The 16395-nt window shown below is 52.7% G+C and overlaps 1 long non-coding RNA gene across 14 annotated transcripts in view; it reads left to right on the top strand.

Moving 5' to 3' along the window:
• LOC112933897 (uncharacterized) overlaps window positions 1–15670 on the top strand; it is a 44557-nt gene extending 28887 nt beyond the window's left edge. For 10 of the 14 annotated variants that reach the window (XR_012001956.1, XR_003237765.2, XR_003237764.2 and 7 more), the window contains 2 exons: window positions 2806–2924; window positions 3702–5941. This is a non-coding gene — a long non-coding RNA (uncharacterized lncRNA). Of the gene's footprint in view, window positions 1–2805; window positions 2925–3701; window positions 5942–15564 lie in introns of those variants that run through there. The other 4 variants (XR_012001957.1, XR_012001951.1, XR_012001955.1 and 1 more) reach the window with 2 other exon arrangements.
• Window positions 15671–16395: the final 725 nt, after the last annotated feature.

Raw genomic sequence — 16395 nt, 5'->3', positions numbered from 1 at the left:
AGTTAATACACTCAAAACCTCTTAATTTTCTTCTCCCCCTCAATTTATTTCTCTCCAAGTCTTCCCATAGGTCAATAAATGACAATATTTTCATCCTTTTGCTCAAGACAAAAATCTAGAAGTCATCCTTAATTCCTTTCTGTGCCAGCTACTAAGCTGTTATCTCTTAATAATAAACCCTTCCACACTCATACATTTTGTGATGCTAGGATGGGACTCTGCAACTACATTTCTATTTTGCCAGCTGAATTCTTGCCGCATTCTGGTAATAAAGTGTGTTAGAGAAAGACTGAAAATCAAAAAGAGAAGGGAGAAGAACTCACTACTTCTTGTTGGCGTTCTGCACCTGTCAAGGTTGCCCTAGTTATGGACCTTCACCCTCACAGTGGCAGTCAGCTCCAACACTCTCCTAGAACCAGCCCCAACATAGCCTATGTCTTCTGAGGCCAGGGTTCCAGCTCTGCTGAGTCTCCCCTATTAACTTCAGGTCTTCCTTGTGTTTATCCAGTACTAGGGGTAGTGGCTGCTTCCTGAAGTTAACGCTCTTATTTCAGTGCTCCCTTTTTGCATTTTCAGTTCTACAGCACCTATCTGACCAATTCTTTATACTCAGTTATCGCTGTTGAAATATTTAGCGGCAACCAGAATAACTCCTTTGAAGCATACATCATTTCCCTGCTTCTCATCACACTTAGAACAAAATTCAGCCTCCTCCCCAGGGCTGACAACCCCTTTTGTGATCTGGCCTATCTACTTCTTTTGTCTCATCTCTCACCACTTTCTGGTTACTCATTTGGTTCTAATGATTCTGTATTGAACACACCACTTTCCCACTATAGGACCTTTGTACTTTCTCTTTTTCTGCATCTGGATTGCCCAGGTCTTTCGCTGGCTTACTGCCTCACTTCATTTAGAGCTCTTCCCAGATGTCATTTTACAGAGAGAGGCCTGCTCTTACGTTCCATCTAAAGTGCACAATTCCTTCCCCTGTCCTTCCAATTTCTTACCAGGGGTTCTTCTTATTACTAACTCGACATTGTTATAAGTTTATTTCTCCCTCTCCAATCCTTAACTGAAAGCTTATTCATGGCAGGATTATGATCTTATTTACCACTGGTGCTAGCACTCAATAAATTCCACTTGACAAATGAATTGAATAAATTGCAGTGAATGTAAGAGAAAAGTAGACCAAAGTCACTGCAAAGAAAATCATATGTGAGACAAAGATAACATAAGCCTGATTCATCTCCCTGAGTACATAATACAAGTGAATCATAAAAAGCACATAAAGATGCAACAGAAGAGAATTTCCACAAAATAACGAAAGAACTGAATCTGCAGAAAAATAATGGACATGTAGTATTCAGTATTGTGGCATATCCTGGTTAAGCTACTAGCCATAAAGAATGAAGGAAAAACTTTTCAGACTTCCAGGCAGAAAGCTAAATAACTTATCAAGAGGGAGGAAATCGTGCTGGCCTTAGACTTCCTCTAAGCAATATTCAAAGCCAGAAAACAAAGGAAAAATGTCTGTGCAGTTTCAAGGCAAAGGCAGCGTGACCCCAAACCATTACCTCTAAATAAGTTCATTTGAGAATTGATGAAAAAGGCAAACACAGAATCCATGGATCTGTGTAGGAAAAAAAAAAAAAGAAAGAAAACAACTACTTAGTGAAGAGCAAATAACTGATCAATCAAAATTAATTAAGTAGGATATTGAGGATCAAGCCAGATTGTAAGCACTGGATTAAGATACAGATCGAGACCAAATCATCAAAGAAATTAGGATTATAATTAACATAATAAACATTAAATAAACATTAAGCCTTGTTTAATAAACATTAAAACCGTGACTTTGTAAAAATAAGGATGATGTAAAAATATATTTTTCATAGCAGAGTCTTTTAGCATTTCTGAACTTGAAACATAGATAAAAAAGGTCTCCAAACTCTTTTTTAAACTTCAGATATTTAAAAAAAAAAAAAAACTTCAGATATTTTAGGAAATAAAATCTCTTGTAGTAAAGAAACATTTTCCTAAAAGTTCAGCAATTCCTTCAGTTTATTTTACCACTACCAAATTACTTCACACTTAATACTTTTTAACTTATAGTATATGTTTGATCTTAAATATATTTGTATAAATGCATAGAAATATGCCTACAGCAACATTCATTTAAAATTGATGGTAAAATCTGTTAAATGTTCCTTTAACTTTCTCTATTGTTTAAATTACTTATAAGTGAACCTGTATTATTTTTATGAACATTTATTATTTTTATAAAAACACTTTTATACACAACAGTGTGAATTCCTTAGTTACTGAACTGTACATTTAAAAGTAGTTAAGTTGGTAAATTTTATGCTATGTGTTTTTTACCACAATTTAGAATAAAAAATATTAAGTATACTGTTATAAAACTTATAAAATAGATCCACCCATTATAGCTTTACAGATGGATTTTGACTATGCTAAATTTTTATTTTTTCTTAAAGATTTTAATTTATTTGATATATATAGAGAAAGCAAAGCAGGGAGAGCAGTAGAGGGAGAAGCAGACTCCCCGCTGTGCAGGGAGCCCCATGTGGGGCTCGATCCTAGGACCCCGGGATCATGACCCGAGCCCAATGCAGAAGCTTCACTGACTGAGCCACCTAGGCTCCCCTATACTAAATTTTTCTTAAATCAACTTTTCCACCAAAGGCTACCTTTCAGAGTATACCATTCATGTAATACTCTCTACTTGCCTACACGTTATCTAATTTGATTTTTTTAAAGATTTATTTATTTATTTATTCATGATAGAGAGAAAGAGAGGCAGAGACACAGCAGGAGGGAGAAGCAGGCTCCATGCTGGGAGCCCGATGTGGGACTCGATCCCAGGACTCGATCCCTGGACTCCAGGATCACGCCCTGGGCCAAAGGTAGGCACTAAACCTCTGAGCCACCCAGGGATCCCCTCTAATTTGATTTTAAAAAGCAGAGATTATTCACTGGTAGACATTGTTGTAAACATACAAAATGAGAAAGTACTAATAAAGAGTAACTAATACGATGTGTTACTTTATTAAATATCCTAGTGTTATAAGAATATAAATGTATGTCATTTGATTTACATATTTGGGAGGAGATCTTTTAATTTTAATGATTTCTTTTTCTGATTGTTAAAAAATAATTTGTGCTCATTTTCTAAAAAGGAAAAGTAGGGATCCCTGGATGGCGCAGCAGTTTAGCACCTGCCTTTCGCCCGGGGTGCGATCCTGGAGACCCGGGATCGAATCCCACATCAGGCTCCCGGTGCATGGAGCCTGCTTCTCCCTCTGCCTATGTCTCTGCCTCTCTCTCTCTCTCTCTCTCTCTGTGACTATCATAAATTAAAAAAAAAAAATTAAAAAGGAAAAGGAAAATTACCATAATCACACTTTGATATATTTTCCCCATCCTTTTTCTATGCATATAAGTGCATTTTCAAATAAATGAGAAGTAGTTTTATAACCTAAAAAATTTAACTATACATTGAATTACTCTATTAGTATTTTTCTGTGGCTCTAAGTAGTTTTAGTTATTGCATAATATTCCATTAGATTGATCATCATGTCTCATTTAACCACTCCGTTACTTTTGAATATTCAGATTGTTTCCTCCATATAGATACTGTAGTGAATATATATAAATCTTTGACTTCGTATTTATTTCTTTAGGATTGGTTCCTGGAAGTGGAACTACTGTATCAAAGATTTGGACATTTTTAAGACCCAAGAAAGGTAATATAGTAATAAACGTGATTGTAAATTTGAACACCTTCTTAGCAACACTGGTTACTAACACTTATCTTCAATCTTTGTCAATCTGATGGGGAGACTCCGTGTGTAATTGAATTTGATAAAATTGCATTTTTGCTCATATACTCACATTAATAACTTTACTGCCCCAAAGATCTAATATTCTTTGTCTTCTCTGTGATGCTTACTCAGCTGGTGAAGAAATGTATTTTTTATTGACTTTGGCAATATTTCTTTTAAAATAAATTATATTTTGAACACATGCAAAGGTGAAGAAAAATAGTATAAGGAAGGATCCAAATTATTTTACTTAGTAAAAAAAAAGGTGAGATTGTATTTAATTCTTAATGTAGTGGTAAATAGAGCATTATTACTATAAGCTAGCAGTATCCTATTTTACTTATTGAATTTATTTTTTTATTGAAATCGTATTGGATTTATTGCTTAATGTGCCATTTTCACTATAGCCCTTTCCAAAATGCTTCCTAAATGCTTATAGTCAAGGAAAACATTTACTAGATAACTACTTTGAAATAACTACCTCAACCTTGCTTTCATTCTCAATGCCTTAGAAACAGACTTGCTTGCCTACATTAATTTTCTTTCATGTTATCATTACTATGAAGTCATTCTATAGATAGGGTAATAAGCATCCTGGCATGCAGGGAAATAGCATCTGTAAAACTATATGGCGCAGTATGGTTGGGGTTCTTCCTCCCTCAGAACCTCATTACGTAATTTAAAAATGTTTACTTAAGCTCCTTTGGGCTGCCTCCATGGTAGCTATGAAGTCACAGAATTAGGAACAGTTTGGGGCCTGATAACAAAGTCTATTAGTTTAATTTGAATGCTGTGTCAGTTTCTTTTTTATCATTGCTCTATAAGAACCTTTAAAAACAAAGACATATTTTATTCATTTTACTTTTTAAAACATGTATGCTTCTTCAAAAATCTACATACACAGAGGGGTTCATAAATATATGTTAGCTCATTATCTAGATGTGCTTATTTTAAAATTTGTATTCCATACTATATATTCCCACAATGTGATTCTGACTCAATAGAACTATAAATAATTATGCAGAATGACCAAAACATGTAGAGGTATTAGCCTTCAGGAGAGCATGAATTATTAAAATTCTATTTCTAAGCCAAGAAAGCACTATTTATTTCTAAGTCGTAAATGAAATCTTTCTAAGAGAACATCAAAGATGTATAAATTATAATATCAGCTTTAGGAGAATTTAAAAATATACTGGGTTATAAGAAAAGATTATTTTATTTTGATTACTCAAAGAAAGGTAGTATTTTCACTTCCTTAGAGAACTCTTGAGCCTCTTTACCAAGCAAATAATTATGTGTACTGGTTTTAAAGAAAAATAATGCACTGTGCCTTGTAAACATGGAAGAAGAGTCATTTAAATTTTGCATAAAATCATCAAATGGCTTATCACCTTCAAGGCAACATGCAGATTCTTATAAGATACCTAAAATCTCAACCATCCCTTTTAGAACTACTGAGTTTTATGAGTAAACAAGCCTAAGTCAAGATCCTGATACCTAAAAACATAGCCCTTTTAAAGAAATGTCATCTTGTTTTAATTATGTAACACGAATTTGTTATAAAATTCTTTATTGGGATACTCTCTATAGCATTTTGCTTGTTAACCCTGAGAAGTAAAGACATGTCACTAGATGGCCTTCCCAGTGATCTAGTGAGGTACAAAGTCAGGGATAATTCAAGGAAGGAACAGCCAAAACTTTTAGGACCGATCATCACTTTGGAAGTATAGCCACTGTGGGGGGGTCCTGCCTGGATTGGGAGAGAGAGGTATCTTGTATAGGGGGCCTGGCCTGGAGTGGGGAGAATGGTCAGAAGGGAGGAGGAGGAAAGATTATGAGACCAACTGCCTACTTGGGTTGGTTTAGAATTAGCTTTGCTGTAACAATGGAATGTCTGCAATTTTGTATCTCATTCTGATATCAAAAGACGATATTTGGTTTCTTATGTTTAAACATTTTTAATACATAATACATTGTTTATAAATCTGTTTATCTGTATAATATGTGTGGTGATTTTAAGCACATTGCAAATTCTTTGATGCTCCTTCCATTACAAGATAAGATTCCATTAAAAGATAAGATTCCCCTCTCTAGAACGTGTATGGCAGTAGTGATTTTTCACTAACGAACAGAATCCAATGGGTATGATGCTGCATGACTTCTAAGAATAGGTTGTAGGAGGTGATACAGCTTTACCTGGCTCTCAATCTTGAGACACTGGGAACCCAGCAACCCTGCTCTGAGAAAGCCCAAACCGGAAGGAGAGGACATTGTGCAGGTGTTCTGACCTGTAGTGCCAGCTAAGGTCCCAGTCATCTGTGAGTACTGATCACCAGCCACGCAAGTGAACAAGCCTTCGGATGATGCAAGCCTCCAGCCTATGAGCTGTCCCAGATGAGGCCAAGTGGATTAGAGACAGGCTGCCCCTGCAGAACCCTCCCCCAGATTGCATATCCAAGTAAAGTAGTAAATTCTGGGGTGGTTTGTTTTGTGCTTGAGTCCCTGTTTGTAGGGACTAGTTCTAGCTCAGGTTAGCTCTAACAAGTAGGAGGGAGATGGAGGAAGCAAAAGAAAATGGTTTCCCTCCACTTTTCCTTGTTTTCTTAGCCAGACTGAGACCTTAGCACCTCCTAGTACTAATTGTTGGCAATCGAGTATGGTTTTCACGTGCCGTGAGGAAGAAAAAAAAATACCATAATGGGGACCTATCTAAACTCCTTTTCCTTAAAGGCTTAGTATGTGAGCAGGGAAAAGAGAAAGGCTGAGTCTGTTTCTGCTTTTCTTCTCCCCAAGGTATTCCTAGTTTCAGAAAAGAAGGGAAAGCAAGATTTAATCATTTCCTGCCCTCATCTCTCTTCTGAATCCAAATCTTTGGAAAGGTGCTTTTTTCCTTTCTTTTTCAAAACTGAAAGAATACACAGACTTTTAAATCCTATGAAGAGACCAGACCTACCGTGTACTTTCATTCCTTACCAAGGAAGCAGGATTCACTGACCAAAGTTACTATACACTAAAGACACCATTCTGTGTTTAGTCACTCATCAGTGTCCTGTCCTTGAAAGGTTCGTCTGGCTCCTCCCCTTCCCCTAAATATAGGCATTTCCCAGGGTTCTCCTCGCAGGCCTCTCTTCACTTGACACAGGTCCATCTTATACATCCCCATGATTTCAGTTACCGTCTATATTGTAATGACTCCAGAGAGGCAGCCTTTACTTCCAACCCTCCTGGGGATAGTTCCCTGATGGCTCAGAGTCCACAGGGACAGAAGAACGTTCTTCCTCCTGGACCTGAGGCCCACTCCTCATCCTAGTCCACACACTGCATTGGGAACCTGGGGATCTCCTGCCTTTGCCCCACACAACCGGTTTCCCATTCCACCAGCTCATTGTAATTACTTTTCTCAAATTCCTCCTCTATCTCCACTGTCATTAGGTACACAGCAGTGGTCCCAATCCATTCTTACTTAGATTACGGGCTGTTTTACATTCCATTTTCAAGTCTCCAGGACCCCCAACCAATGAAATCTTTTCAAAGGCCTGTAATCTTTTCACACCTGACCATGCATTTCCATTAAAAAAAAAAAAAAAAAATCCTTTCTTGGTTTTCCTTTTCCTGTGTAGGTTTAATCCTGAGACCCAGTAGTCCTTTACTCACAAACTCCTTGAAAATGCGTGCAAAACTGTAATCCAGATTTATAGGTACGTGTTTCTGGAGAGAGGCCCCATTTGTCTACGAAAAGGTTTAAAAGCTTGTAGGGCTCCGGGTCAAGTTCGGAGTGGCCTTCTGTCCGGCTTGGCTTCTCACCTGCCTCCACTCCCTTCTCCCCCCCCACACTTCTCCCTCTCTAGTTCCAGGCCTTGGTCACTGCTGCTTCGTTTTCTCAGCTTGGGAGGCCCCGTCCTCTCCCAGGGGGCCTAACTTTTCGCCGTCCGGGACACCGCCTTGCCTTCTCCCTTTCAAGAAACACTCCAGGTCGCACTCCCTACGGAAGACTGTGTGGGGCCGGGCCCACTGGGTGTGCACCGACGGCTCCAAGAAGCCAGCCTCGCGACTGCTGCTTTTTAGCATTTACCCCTCGGATTTCCCGACTGGGGTGGGGGGAGGGGTGCATGGGAGAAAACAAAAAAAAAAACAAAACAAAACCAAAAAAAAAAAAAAAAAACCCATAAAGCCTGTAAAACGAGCAATGGCCCATCGTGTGTGTGCAGCGCTTACACACTGCACAACTCCGGGCTGGAGGGTACGTTTTTATGGCACTTTGTGGGCAGGAACGCGTGATTCAGATTTGTTGGGAGCTCTGAGGCTGGGTGGGCGCCGCGCACCCTTCCGGTTAGAGGGCTCCTCGGGAACCCGCAGCTCGGGCAGGTTTCCCCGGGTTCACGCCTCGGGCCTGCAGAACGCTGGGCGCTGGGTGCTGGGTGCGGGTCCTGCCGACGGCGCCTCCCGCTCCCGGGTCTCGCCCCGCATCTGCACCTGCACCTGCCCCGCACCTGCATTTGCACCTGCACCTGCCCCGCACCTGCATTTGCACCTGCACCTGCCCCGCACCTGCCCCTGCCCCGCAGGGCCCGGCGACTGTGAGGGCGCGTCCGGCTGCTGCACTCGCAGCACGGGCTCTCGCCGCCGCGGCTTTCCTGCTTTTTACCCCAACAAGAACGGTCTTTTGAACTGTCGCGGAGCCCGGGCTGCTCGCCGCGCCGCGGCCGGGCCCCACCGAGGGACGCGCCTCCAGCAACGCGCCGACTTATAAATAGCGCGCGCGGCGCTGAGTCACCGAAACCCCGAGTTCCCCCGAATAGCGCGGACGGCGGCGGCGGCCCGAGCGCGACCCCCCGCCCCCCCGCGCCGGCCGCGCCCCCCCCGCCGTGACCGCCCTCCCCGCCCCGCCCCCTCCCCCCAGCCGGGAGCCGCGGGGGGCCGGCACCAGCCCCCGCCCCGCGCCGCGCCGCGCGCTCGCACAATGGGACGCGGCGGGGGGCGGGGTGGCCGGGAGGCGGCCGCGGCCCCGCGCGGCGAGGAGAGCCCGGGCCGGCGCCCCCGCTCCCCGCTCCCCGCTCCCCGCTCCCCGCTCCCCGCTCCGAGAGGGCTGCGGCCGCGGCGAGCGGGCGGGCGGGCGGCGGGCGGCCGTGGGGGAGGGGGCGGAAGTGCCGCCCTGCGGCCGGGGCGCTGACGTCACCCCGCGGCCGCCCGTCGCGGGGGCGTCTGGCCGTCACGTGACGCCCCGCCCCGCCCGAGCCCGCGCGCGCCGCCCTCCCCCGGCGCCGACTCCCCCTCCCCCGCCCTCCCGCCCGGCTCCGCTGTCAACAGCGCCAGCTCCGCCCCCTCCCCCGCGCCCCGAGTAACCGCCACGGCGGCCGCTCGCGCACCGGCCCGGCCCGGCCCCTGCCCCGGCCCCTGCCCCGGCCCCTGCCCCGGCCCCGGCCCGGAGGAGGCTCGCCCGCGCCCGCCCCGCCCCGCCCCCGCCGCGCCCGCTGCGTGGGCCCCGCAGCCGGGGGTGCGCGCCCCGCTCTCCTCCGCGCAGCCCTCGCGCGGCAGCCGCAGGACGAGGCGGGGACGCCCGGTCCGAGCCCCGAGCGGGGCGAGGCGCGCCCGGCGGCCTCCAGGCCCTCGCGGTCCCCGCCGGGGCGGGCGCGGCGACCCGGAGCCCGCCCCCCGCGCCCCGCAGCGCCCCCGCAGCGCCCCCCGCCGCCCGCGCTCTCCCCTGGCGCTGCCCGGCCCCTGCCCCGGCCCCGGCCCCCGCGGCCGCCAGCGGGACCGGCCGGACGACGAGGCGCCGGGAGCCCCGGGCTGGCGCTGGCGCCGGCGGCTGTCACTGCCTCGCGGCCCGTCCCCCCGCTCCCTTCTAAAAGTGGAGGCTCGGGGGAGGGCGAGGAGCCCCCGCGCGGAAGGGGCGGTGCGCACTGACCTGTCAGCGGCGGCGGAGCAAGACCCCCGGTCGGGGCGCACCGGGGCGCGCGGGGCCCGAGGCGGCGGCGGCGGCGGCGGCGGAGGAGGCGGCTCGGCCAGGTGTCCCCTCGGGCCCGCGCCGCCGCGCCCGCCCCTCCCCCGCGCCGCGCTCCCCGCCCCGTCGCCAGGGACCAGGGAACCCCCCGGCTCGATTTTTTGTGCAGTTTCAGCAAAGCTCCGAGGAAGTTGGTCCTTTTGTTCCACTATTTATAGATTGCGTCAACATTGCGAAAAGGAGAAGGCGGAGCGGCGGCCCCTCCCCCTCCCCCCGCCGGCTCCGGGGAGAGAAAAGCCCCAGCACACGACCCGAGTGCTCCGCGAGCCCGCCGCCCCCGCCCCCGGCCGCCCGCCGCCCGCCGCCCCCTCCCCGCGGCCCGGCCCGGCCCGAGCGCCGCCAACCCCGTCACGTGCCCGCCCGGCAGGACCCGCGCCCCGGCGCCCCGGCGGCCGCCCGAGCACCGCGCACGGCGTGGGCACCCCCCCCCCCCCCCCCCCCGGGCAGGGCCGGGACCCCGCGGCCGCGCCCTCCCCCGCCCGGCGCGCGCGCCCGGGCCTCGCCGCGGAGCCGGGGGCCCGACTCGTGCCCCGCGCGGCCGCCGCCCCGGGATGCCCGCCGCCCTGCCCCCTGCACGGCCGCCGGAGGGCGGGGGCTGCGGCGCGCGGAGGGGGGCGCGGCGGCTCCCGGGCCCGCCGAGCGCGGGAAGCGCGGTGCGGCCCCTTCGGGACGTGCGGAGACGCGCTCCGCAGGTGCAGCGAGGCGCTGCGCGACTCCCTCCCCGCCCGCGGGGCGGCTGGGACCGGGCGCCGCAGACCCGGGCGGCGGCGGACGGAGCGGGGCGTCCTAGGGAGTCGTTGAAGTTAGGGATGGAGCAAAGCGGCCGAACTTTGCATCCAGACCTGGTCCGCTGATAGGCCCCGCCATACCCCGAAGTGAAACCGAGCTCCCCGCCGGCCTGGAGCCGCCGCTCCCGAGCTCCGCGTAAACAAGAGGGAGGCAAACACGAGGGCGAGGCCTGGCTGAGGACGACCCCGGCTGCCAGGGGCTGCTTGCAGGCGGCTCTACCCTCCCGCCCTAAGGCCCCTCGTCTGGATTTACTCAGATCGCCGTTGAGCTTGCCCGAGGCGGGGGCAAACCGTCTCAGCCCCTGAGCTCCCGGGTGCAGGGAAGCCCAGGCTGAGCGGGGCGAGCGCAGGAAACGCGTCGGACCTTTCCGGGCAGCTGCGCGGTGGTAAACAGCCTGGAAGGCTCGTGTCGTCTTGCGAGGAGTTCGCAGAGCCCGTCCCCGTGCGCGCAGCCTCGCCCGGGCCCCAGCGCGGCCCAGGGCGCGGGGGCGGGACCTCTGTCCCCGGCCGCCCCGCGAGCCGCGCTTCCAGGCGCTGCCCTGCGCTCGCCCCAGACCCGGGAGCGCGGCCGCACGGGCCGCACGGGCCCCCGAGGAGGGTGCCAGGGCTCGCCAAACCGTTGCAGGTTTGGGCCTTGTCTGTCTGTCTGTTCCAAGGGTGGGGAGAGCCTAGGCCAGGGGTCTAAAAATCGAGCAGCCTGCCTCGCTCGCCCTGCAGGGACGCAAGGACAAATAAAGCAAAGCTGCGCCGTGGCTGCCGGGTTTGCAGAGCGCGGAGGCGAGCGGACCCGCAGCAAGTTGGACGACGCGTCGGCCGGTCCCCTGGCACCTGACGGGCCGCAGGGTCTGGTGGGGGGCGCCGCCCCACGCCTTAGGGCTTCGGTGCCTCCCGTGTCTGTTCCAACGCAGCGGAAGGTCCAGGCCTCCTGTCACCCCGCCTCTCTCCTCCGTCTCGTCTTCCGTGGGGGAAAGCCCCAGCCTGCCGAGGGAGGCCAGTTCGTTCCCGCGCCAATTCCGTGGCATCCCTACCTGCAAGCCACGTTGGTCTGCAGGGAGAAAGCCAGCAGGGCCTCCTGGTGCTCCCGCGCCTGCCAGTGGCAGGGGTGGCCAGGCCTGAGCCCTGAGCCTTCGCCTGCCTCCCCCCTTCCCGCTTCGGGCCAAGCCGCGGTGTCCCCGCCACTCTGTCGGGACACGTGCCTCGCACCCCCACCCCCACCCCACCCCCACTTTGTCATCCCGCAGTCTTTGCAGCTGCGGAGAGGAGGGAGCGAAAGTAAAACGAAAGCGCCCGGGCGCATCGGGCGCAGCGGCTTCCCCGGGCTTCCCCGAGCACGGCCGCGGGAGGCCAGGCCCGGGGTGGGGAGGCGACGGCGGGCGCGGGAGCCGCGCGCAGGCGGCGCCCGGTGCTCACCCGAGGGCCCCAGCCCGCCGCCTCCCCCTGCGAGAAGCGGACGCCAGTCCCGAAGGGGAGGTTTGGCCTGGGTCTGGAGTTGCAATCGGAGACTGACGAGGGCTGTGCGAGGGGACGCGGAGGCCGGGGAGTGTGGCGGGGCGAGCGCTGGCCCCTGGAGGCGGATGCCCGGCAGAGGCCTGGGCCCGCCAGGGCGCACGGAGGCCGCAGAGGCCCAGGGGGGCGGTGCACAAGCCCCCGGGCTCCCCGCAAACACCAGAGTGCCGCGTGCTTTAAAGATTTCAGGAAACTTTGGTGGCACATCCTCTGGTTGTCCCCGCGCGCGGACAAAGGCGGCCTGCGCAGACTGGGAGGAGGCGCGGCCCCGCGTGGGCGGCCTGTTTCACCCAAGGGAAGGCTCGAGGATGTCTTCAGGAGGTGAAGGGACCCTCCCCACAACCATGGAGCATCCTCGGGGCACCGCGGCCAGTCCCGAGCCGCGCCCTCGCTTCCCCAGGCACCCCTGCAATGACCCACCCCTGGAAGGCTGGCCTAGAGGCTCGCTGTGTCACGCCAGGGCACGTCCCTCAAGCCACACGCCGGGAAAGCACCACCTTACCCCAATAAACAACTGACTCTATTCCATTTAATGGTACATTGGTTGTAGCAGTATCTGTGGCAAGTGTTAAAAAAAAAAACATTTGATCCTAAATGAGTGTAATGTGGGAACACGGCTTTCTGTGCGGGCCGTGGGGTCTGCGCTTTCTCAGGCTGGCACCCACTGCCCCGCGCCGCCCGCCGCTGGTACAGCTCTAGCAGGTCAGAGGCGCCTTCGCTCTCCAAATAAATTGGGATTTTGTGTGTGCTTGTTGTGCGCTGTGTCGGCCCCGCATTGCCGGCTGTGCACTTGAGCAACGTGACTTTAAAACAGCCGTAATCCTAAAAGATGCAAAAACGGAGTTCGCTGGGGCGAGCCTTGGGAAGGCAGTTTTGGTTTCCTGCTAACGTTCTGCTGCTAACGGTCCCCAGTCAATCCCAGGCTGGCGTCGTTCGTTTAGATCCCTTCCCTTCCCACCACAACTGCGAATTCCAGAAAGTTCTAACTGTGAAAAAGCCTGCGCACTCCACCCAAATTTCTTTATGCAATGTTGAGAGCTACAGGTGAAACAGACCCTTAGGCTTAGGGACCCTTGGGCTAGCCACCCTTTTGTAGAAAACCATCTATTTCTTAAAATAAATAAATAAATATATATATAATATATATATTCAGCAGAAGCGGTTTTTGACGCAGCAGACTGATAAAATACCTGCTTTCACCCTGCTCGCCCTCTGGCTCCATACCTGGCGGCCGTTCTCACTTTCTTGCAAGCTTTCCCCCCTGCAGCTTACTGTTGTGAACCACTTTCCTTCAGGTTATCTTGCTTACCTGGGCGTCTGTAATCATGCAGTTGGTCTATTCTCCATCCCACTTAAATTAAAAAAAAAAAAAAAAAGTACATGCACGGGTTTGAAAGCCATAGTTGTCTTTATTCCGCACCCTCCTCCTCCTCCTCCTCCTCCTCCCCCCCACCCCCCCTAAATCTCCGCACACGCAAATGATACGTCGCCCGGTCTAGGCTGAAACTAAAGCGCCTAAATAACGTTCCCAGCCCGGGGCAGTCCCTTGAGCCATCGAAAGCCCAACCTTGCGCACTCCCCCTGGAACCCGCACCAGAAACCTCGATTTGGAGTCCAGTTTGGAAACAAATCTGTGCTTTTCGCGGTGAAATGGGAACTTGCCCAAGCGATGCATCTGGCTTTAGATTTTATGGGGAATACGATCTGGAAAAGGGAACGCCTGCTTCAGGCGTGGCAGCGAGCCCCGCGCGGTCCCCGGGGCCTCCCTGCCTCCCCGCTGCAGGCCTCGGCCGGCCTCGGGGCGCCCTGGGGTGGGTGGGCCCCGTGCCCCGCGCCGGCGCTCTCCCTCCTCGGCCTCGCCTGGGGTCGCCCTCGGCGGCGGCGGACCGGGCTTCGGGAGCGGAGCGCCGGCCCGGGGCTGAGATCGGATGTCCTTAAAGGAGCTGCGGGAGGGGGGCGGCCCCTCGCAGGCAGCGCCGGCACCACTCGGGCGCTCCCCGCGACGCCAGGAAAGCCGTCCTGCGGGGAGCACAAGCGCCCCAGGCGTCGCCGAAGTTTCGAGAAGGCACCGGCAGCCTGCTCCCCTCCCCCACCCGTGCCCTCCGCGGCTGCGCGTCCCGCCCCCTCCCTCCAGGTGGCCCCAGGCGGCGCGGGGGTGGGGGTGGGGGCGGGGTGCGCGGCGCTGCAAGGGGGTCCGGGGCGCAGCGGGCGTGCGCAGGGGTGCCCGGGTCAGCCCCGACGGGCGCAGGCGCGGGTGGGGAGGGTGCGACGCCGGGGAGGGCCGGGGCGCGGGCACCGGGGCGCGCCGGGCCCCCGACGGGACGCGGGCGGGAGACCTCTGCGGGCGCCCCACCCCCACCCCCACCCCCACCCCCACCCACCGCGGCCTCCGCGTGCACGTGGGGCACCTCCGCGGCGACGGCAGCGCGGCCTGGAGCGCCCGGTTCCCACGTCCGTCGGGCGGCCGCGCATCCCGCGTTTCCCGGCCGGCGCAGGCCGCGCACGTGGGGCCCGCCCGGGCTCGCCCCTCCCTCCCTCCATCCCTCCCTCCCTCCCTCCATCCCTCCCTCCCTCCCTCCCTCCCTCCCTCCCTCCCTCCCTCCATCCCTCCCTCCCTCCGCGCCCCGCCGGGCAGCCCGGGCCGGAGCGCGCGCCCCCGACTCCCTCCGGAGCGCAGGGCGCTGGGGCGCGCGGGGCCGCCCGGGCGGCGCAGCAGGAAACGCTCCGTCCCGTCCTCGGCCTCCCAGTCCAAACGTTTGGCCGAACCTCGAAATTCCTTCCCCCCCCCCTTTTTTTTTCTTTGCTGATAGTCCGGAAAAGAAACACGACCGACGACTCCCCATCAGGCCTGCGTCAGAACCATTTCCCCTGGACTGGACTGACTTTGGTTTTTTCATTAGCTGCTGGAGCTGAGGTTTTGAGGGTTTACCTGCCTGCTGCGGCTCCTGGGGCTATGCTCCTCCCCTCCTCTCCCACTTCATCTGCTTGTCAACTCTTTTTTTCTTTTTTTTTTTGTCTTTCTCTTTTTCTTAAGCTGCGGGTACCCTCAGTTCCACTGTCTCCACTGTGACACGCGCAGAGGCTGGTCTCACTCAGCCTTTATCAATGGTCAATATAAGCCACGGTGTTTGCACAACCCTCGCAAAGTGGGTCATGTTTTCGGTTCCTTTGATCCACAGCGACGGGAAAGTTTTGTTTTGCGCGTTCTTTCCTTTTCTTTCTTCTTTCTTTCTTTCTTTCTTTGGGTGGGGAGGAGGGCACAGCGCGCTCAGTGCCAGTGCCCTCCTCCCAGCTACAACTTCCCTCTTCTCCCAAACAGTTCGGGGATTTCTCTTTCTTCATTTTTACAGAGACCTAAAGAGTTAGCAGAAATTCAGCGTTTGCTGACTCACCTTCCACTTTTTTTTTTTTTCTTTCACCCCAGCCAGGATGAACACTGAACGATGTAATCGGTTAAACAAAAAAACAGACTTTAATATCATTACACATGGATCTCTCCATTAGCCTCAGCAATTATGTCACTTCGAAGAAGGAAGTAATAAAAACGAAATTCTCGCGAATAAAATATAATTGTGGAAGCTATCCATTTGAGGTCCGGATGCAGAAGAAGGAGGTATCCATGTTTTTTTAAAAAAAAGAGCTCTTATTTTATAAACAATGACTAATATGGAATATAATGGGTAAAGCTAGCGCCCACAGGGTGCGTGCACGTAGTGGGAACTCCATGAATATTTAATCTCCTTCTCTTCCTTTCTTCTCCCCATCCCTGGAAGTTTTGGCAGGCGGTACAGATTTCCCAGTGGTTAAGGAAATTATGCTCAAACTTCGCTTCTGGTTCATGTAATCTCCACTCACTTAAAAAAAAAAAAAAAAAGAAAGAAAACTCACAAAATTTATCCAGGGAGCTTTACTAGGTTATTAAAACTTAATGGAAATAGCTAGACAAAATAAAAAGTATGGTGATTACATACATATAAATCCGAAATACATTAAATTATTTCTAACTTTAAAGCGGCTGTAATAGGTAACCATTACCATTTGATTTCGTTGACCGACTTCTACAGTAAAAACGAAAATTGTGGGCTCCCGCTCACTTCTCGCGTTCCTGCTAGAGCAGCCTTCACCCGCAGGCCGACCTGTCGCGACTTCACATTTTTCGCAGGGCGGATTTTACCGGGACCCTGTTCAGTTATCCACATTGCAGAGTGGGGCTCTTTTTTTCTTTTTTTTCCCCCTTTTTTCTTTTTCTTTTAAC

This window comes from Vulpes vulpes, chromosome 6, assembly GCF_048418805.1.
Source record: "Vulpes vulpes isolate BD-2025 chromosome 6, VulVul3, whole genome shotgun sequence".
In the NCBI taxonomy this organism is placed as follows: Eukaryota; Metazoa; Chordata; class Mammalia; order Carnivora; family Canidae; genus Vulpes; species Vulpes vulpes.
This window is presented reverse-complemented; position numbering and strand designations above follow the sequence as displayed.